A 6,998-nucleotide genomic window follows, 5' to 3' on the forward strand; every position below is an offset into this window, starting at 1 on the left:
AAGTCGACGTAACAAGGGCTAAGCGGTCGGCCGAGGGATTCGGTTAAGCAACTAAATGTCGCAACGATTCTGGGCTGTGTATAGCATCGTCCAAGACACGATCAGGCTCTGCTCCCCATTAAGACCAACAACAGAATCTGCACCCAGGTTCAAGCTCCAATTGAGAAAGTCAGCGATAACAGTCCCAACGGCTTGTTGATTTCTGCCTTCATCTGAGGGCTCATTTCGACCGCACTATTGTTGATCAGCTTCCGGGCTTTCAGTCCTATTAAAACGTCCCAGTTCAGCGACTTCTGTATCGAAGCTTTCATGGTCGCCGATGTCCAGATCAATCTTGAAGTGATCAAATGGGTCAACGAGAGCACTTCCTGTCGAATTGCTACCCGTCACCATCAGGAAATCTTGGACTAAAATTGAACAGATCACGCAAGTCATTTTCCATGAACAAAAGGAACACGTTGCGTGTTATTTTGTCTGAAATGATCCATGGGAACTACTGGGTGACAAGAGCACCCCATGACTACACCATGGCTTAAATAAAGCGAAATATCCTCCCTCGCCGAAATCGCTACTCTCACTGGGGTCACGAAGGTCTGTCTGCACTGACGGAGTCTTTTGAAAATGAGGGTCTAGGTGGCATAATCTGCTTCCTTGTTATCCCTTCATGATTCAGCTAGGAGATTCGGTGAATGAAACTACGATACTTCAGAAGTAGTCGGTAGCTAAATGGAACGTACGATGTGTGAAGGCCTTGGGAAGGACTGGGATAGCCTGCTTGGTTCGTCACTTGTGAAAACGGAACCTCTACATATTAATTAGCAACAAGACCTTAAATCAAAACATACTATAGAATAAATATTTATTGTTAAGCTGACGATAGGAGAATGTTAGGACAAAATTTAGACGCCTTTAAACTGTATTTGAAATTCGTGTGATCGTGCAGTGGCGGCGTGTTCGCCTTTTAAACTTAAGCAGTCACTGTGATCACAGTGAAGACATATCTTATTTCGTAAAAAATTCGGACCTCATGAAATAAACTTACCATCTCTGTTTACTTTACAATGCCAATCGCAGAGAAAGCAATTGGTACTAAGATACTAGCTCAGTGAAAACGCTAAGGAGGGCTTGAAGTCGCGTAAGTGATATTTTAATGCGGTTAACCATCGATTTAACGCTTATGAAACATGGCGTCAAGGACGTTAGCATCACGAAGATTGGTTTACCATAGAACATTCGAAGTTCGAAAAATAACTGTACGGGTACTCGTTCAGCTGAAATAAGAAGGTTCGTAACTTGTTTCTGTTATTCAAGTTATTTATTAACACACATACATGCGGTTAACGAACATTCACAATAGGAGATACGAGCGGAACTGCTTGCGCTCAGATCAGACTTTTATTTGTATAGTAGAAAAGAGAACAAGCTTTCCGAAAAGTGTTATATTCAAATCTATTTACTAACTTTAGTAACATTTACGATCTTTTTTTTTAGATAAATACAAACATTCCTAAAGCTTTTGCTCTTAATTAGTTCATATTTAATTATAGCGAAATACTTTTAAAGCACTGATACGTTTCTGTAAAATGTCATGAGCGATGGTGCCGAAACACAAGCAACTAACTAGCCTTAGCTAACAAATAATAAAGTGCAAATCCTTCAGGACACGATAAGTTTATTAGGTAAATAAATCAGAGGCAAAATACGTACGATACTGCAGTGTATACAACTCATTTTGCCACTAATAATTGTATATTTGCTGATGTATTCGTGATTATGATCCATCAAATCAATCCTATTTTGGCATCAATTATCCTACTGGAGTGGTAATACGCCGCATCGGATCCTAACGCGTACATATGTTGTCCCACCGTATTTTAGCTAGGTAGTCTAGCCCTTAGTTGATTCGGGTCGCATCTATTTGCTGGCCCATTTTGTGTATCATATGGTCGACACTACCCGTCTTTTGGGCCTTTTCGCGTCACACTACTTTAGCACTAATTAACAGTATCGTTCCTGGCCCTCTCAGTTCTTAGCGAACAACAGCCATGCAACTAAACGATCGGTGTCTCTGGCGCATCTCAAGGGACCGTTCGGGCATCGCTTTGTGTTGTGTTGCTGAATCTATTCGCCGATTCTCGATGACAGACGACGTTCGCGGCAGTGGCAACGAAAAATTCTTCACCCTCAACTTAGCCTGAAGGCTTGACCTACATTGGATCGGCTGATCTCGTAGAACACTAGCGACCCTCCCGAACCCGAACTAGGCAAATTGAACTCAACAAGCTCTCGTTCCCAACTAGTTGTCAGGCCGCCGGACGACATTCAACTAACCAATAGTCGGCCAGTCAGCCGACAAGCTGAGAAACAGCCGAACGAGTTATCGACTTCGGTGTTACTACTTAAAGCAGATCGGGCCGAAGATTGACGATGGCTCTTGGCATTTGTTGCTCATGTTTTCTTTAGCAAGACGCAGACTCTTTTCAACTACCACTCAGTAAGTCAGCCGAAGACGCGCCTGAGCCTATGCTATGAAGAGGCAGTAGATCCCAGGGGCCCAAAAATGATGAGCGGGTACAGACATCTTCTTTCTGAGCAGCAAGGCGACAAGCAAATACACACAAACATAACAGCATGAAAGGGTTCGATAGGAGCTTAGCTGGTGCCTAATAGATGTATTTCAGCCCCAACCCGATGAAGAAGCTCGCGTCCGCATACGTGTAAACCCGTCTTCAAATGTCTGTTTTGTACGTGTTCGGCATAGCTGACTTATGTCGGCTGTCGGATATTCGGCCACTTCAATAAGTTCACTTGAAAATGCCAAAACTAATCCATTAATTAAGCGGTACCAATAGAACAGGCAGTTATTAAAAGAAAATTGTATGTACATAAGTATTATCATTTCTTTTTTTTTTAGCGCGTACTGGTGCACGTTCGTTTGTGGTGTTCATACGTCGAATGTGAAAATATATGAGACCGGTGTGGTTTTTACAGTTAATGTTCTATATCAGAAAACAGGGTTTGCGTTGTTGTCAACGGCAATCTAAAAATGTGAGAAGCCATTTTTCCATATAGCAATTGCAGAACGCTAAGTTAATAAGAACGATCATCCAGATAAATTGAAAGTTCGCAAGTGGTTACTGTTGCTCAATAAAAATACTGCTAAGTCTCAATTCAGATTGAAACCGAAAGTAAATGCCTTTTCGCTTACGTGTTGGACGTTGATATATCGGCATGATGGATGGCCAGTAATCCTCATTAAAGCCAGGGTTGGAAAACTCCTAGTCCGGTCTGACAATTACTCCAACAAACACTTCTAAGAACAACGGAGCATGTGCAAAATGCTGATCCATTGCGTTCGAGGAATCAATAATCTCTTTTATTAGCCTAGGTGGCCGAACCGATTAGAGCTCATGTCAAAGTCTTCAGCTAACTAATACATTTGAATTTCAGTGCCCGCGAAAAAAATAGATAGCGTCCCTGAACACTTCGTAGAATCCCATAGAACGTTCCTAGGAGTGTTTAACCGAATCGCAAGTTAGAATGAAACGTTGTATGGTAGACACAGACACTGCTATAACGGTAGACGGATAGGCTAGATTTCGTGTATCAATAAACCTATGTAAGTCGACGGTACACAATTTATTCGATAGAGTACTGCAGCTGGCATAAAGTAGCAACGCTGCCTCTGAATGGCAACGTATCCTATCTATCATAGACACGGCTAAGCGGCAATTTTAACTTTCAGCCCAGCCCAGCCCAATTCCATTTCGACTAACGGTTATATTATGTCTGTTCTTTCGCATGAGATTCCTCCCACGAAAATATTCCCCACATCAACATTCGCTAGGCTTTTTTAGTCCGTACTCCTCACAATGGCCGAAGATGACAACTGGAATTGATGGTTGCTTCTGTTCAGGAGCCGATCAATCTCTTCATCCTCTGATGTGCGGATAGTGAACTGTCGTCCATTTTATCCTTTCTCCCTGTTATTATTACTGATGTTTGTATCGCCATTGTTGCCCAAGCTATATCTAGTTCGTTGTCCATAAGCAGGCAACGCTGACGACGACCTTGGTTTCGTTGACGACTGCCTATAATCGCTACGGTACCTACCGTTACCGCTACTTTACAAAAGCAGCCGCTATGGTTCTTAGGCATCTTTCACTATTATTACTGCTACTACGACAACTGCAAATACTAATAGTGACCATCGCACAGTTGTTGCCCTTATCGTAGGTTATGTTCGGGGCATCATAGACGACGTTCAGAGAGCTGTTCTTTTTGCTCCGACTAAGGATATCGACGATTCCGACAGAGGGCAGCAGGACATCGGGACGAACTAATACAGTTCATTGAATTTTATCTTTCATTGTGCGCCTTTCTTTGCAAAAACCTCTCTTTTGTTCTCAGCACCTCTCTTCTCAAGACGATCAACCAGCCGATACCGCAGAAGGCCAACAGCCAGATTACCGTCGGCCGTGATGTTACCGTATCATTTTCGTTGGTTGTGGCTAACCGTTTTCGCTGTTGAGGTTGTTGTGATTGCCTCTTGTTTTTTGTCCTTTTCGCTCTTTCCGTATTTCGTTTCGGTGTTCTTTATTTGACGGTTGTCGCCTGCAGATGTCATTTATTGTTCCGCTGTTGCCAGTCGCAGTCGCCGCTAACGTTCACTTTTTCTATGTCTGTCGTTTCATCGTGTTTCTCTAGCCAGCCGTCACTCGCTGTGAACTTGTCTCTTCTGCTATTGCTCTCTTCCGACTCCCGCACGCTCCCAATAGTCTCTTCGCTGTGTATAGTTTGCTCATCTACTCCATTTAACTATCCATATAGGAGCTGAATGTGTTAGTTGTTTGACGGCGGCTGGTTGTCTATTTGCGCCTGTCACGACTGGTGATATGGAAAGTGCAGCTCGGCGGCAGCAAATGCGTCGCTGTGGCTACAGCGATTGGGTGAACTGCTAACGACAGGAGTCCACGTCTGTCCGACAGTCTCCGTCCATGATAAGTCACTCACTCAAGTGAAGTCGTCAGGTAGAAAAAGAGAGTCTTGATTTGACGTCCGTCCCCACTACATGTCAGCCTGCTTTCACTGGCTCCCGCTTTGCTACAGTCAGTTGACCGACCACCTGTCTATCTACTTCAATTAAGTTACTAGTGATGACCTTGATAATGGTACTCATCGAAGACGTGGGATGTGGACATGGACAACACTCAAATTTGTGCGCCGCGCTCAGTAGTGGTGGCGGTCAAATTTGAAAAACGGTGATCAAGAAAGTGAAAGTGACTCAGTCGTATGTGAAGCGTATATAAACATCTCTACAATATGTACTACAAAAAACATACGTATTCATGTACAGACCGCTTGTTTCTCATTGAGTTATGTCTTTACATATAAACAATAATGCATAAATCATTCAGAGATTGCAGAAACCATACGAAAAACATTTTTATTGACTCTACACCTTTGAGTCTTTCTGTTTTTTACAACGATCCCCCATCTGAAGTACTAAGCTCAAGACAGGTCAACTCTAACGAGATCATTGAAAACGTAATGTCTAAGAAAAACATTCTATGAACTTATTCTTATAAACAAGATTTATTTCCGAACGTAATTACCAACTTTTTACTCAATGCCGAAACCTATGGAAACTTAGATTTTAACGTGCTTCTTTTTTAAAAATTCGTGGAAACCAGTGCGATCGGGGTGACAACCAAAAAAGGCAAATAAGCTCGACGCAATGCGAACGTTCGCCAACTCTAACGACAACAAATAGTTTTATACGAAGCAAGAATGTTTATTTGTGTTTAGAAAAATGCAATTTTGCTGACCGACATTCGCCCTCTTTCTCTCGGATGTATTGATGAACTTCGGGTACGCATGAGTGGTGGGAAGTTCAAATTTGCGTTTCAAATCCGCTTCAACCAACCGTGTGTCCCCTAGGTAGCCTCGAAGCTACAGGTACCTCTTCAATGATGAACAATACAGAGAATAAGGTTTGATTAGATAAAGTCTTTCGAGCTGCTTCGAAAAGAGGCTTTCTAGGTACTTTGGAGTTTCCGTAAGAGGCAATCGAGGCTACGCTTATTTTCAAACAAGGTCGGTGTCATCCGTAAGGAAAGTCTTGAAAGCGTACGTGTCCTCGCATTCGCAACCACCATTAGCTCGCCGTACTCTGTCCGTGATGCGTTTTGCGGAGCTTTTGTCGTTTGTGGGCAAAATTACCCTTAGCTACTGGAGGCTATTCGCATACTTTAAGGTTGCTTTGTTCAAGGTCTTTAGAGCGTATTAGAAGCAGTACGGCGCTTCCACGGCGGAACTCCATGGTCTCTGTATTGGCTATGGTGAACGAGCCAATCTCATCCGCATGACACGACAACCTGACAAGAGCTTGTTGGACATGAAATCAATTTCTTTTAAAGATGATAAGATCCTCGGCGTATAACAGCATCTTTACCTGTCCCACTGAATACGGAATGACAGGTCATTCAATAGCAGAGGGCTCAGGTTGTTACGCTATGCCACCCCAGTTGATCGGAAGAACGGTTCCACCTGGGCGACTTCGTCGTCTGTGCTCATCGAGTTTTCCTGTAGTACTCCCGTCAAATGCAGCGTGCTCTGTGGAACTCCGCATTTTGCAAGGCTTTATTAAAGTGTCGTCTTAGGAACGCTATTAAAGGCCGACTTAGAATCCACGGACAGAGCGAAGAGCGCCTGTTTTTGTCTGCAACAGGCACGGTGTACCTCCTGAAGCAGTATGTCACATGGCGTGCCGGTGAAATATTCAAGCTTAAACGAACATCGTCAGATGATGTGTGATGAGATAAAACAGAAGCTTGTAGCAGCAGCTTTTCTTTGGCATCCCTCTTCATGAAGATGAGTCAAGTAGGTTGCTTTTTCCCTTGTGTATGACGCTTAAAAGGGCTTCACTTCAGCTTGCCGGTCGGCCTCCTTGTTGTAAGCCAGCACTGAGCAGTCTAAGACAAATGGTTTTATGCAAT

The sequence above is a fragment of the Varroa destructor genome, unplaced genomic scaffold, assembly GCF_002443255.2.
Source record: "Varroa destructor unplaced genomic scaffold, Vdes_3.0 BEIS01000001.1, whole genome shotgun sequence".
Classification (NCBI taxonomy): Eukaryota; Metazoa; Arthropoda; class Arachnida; order Mesostigmata; family Varroidae; genus Varroa; species Varroa destructor.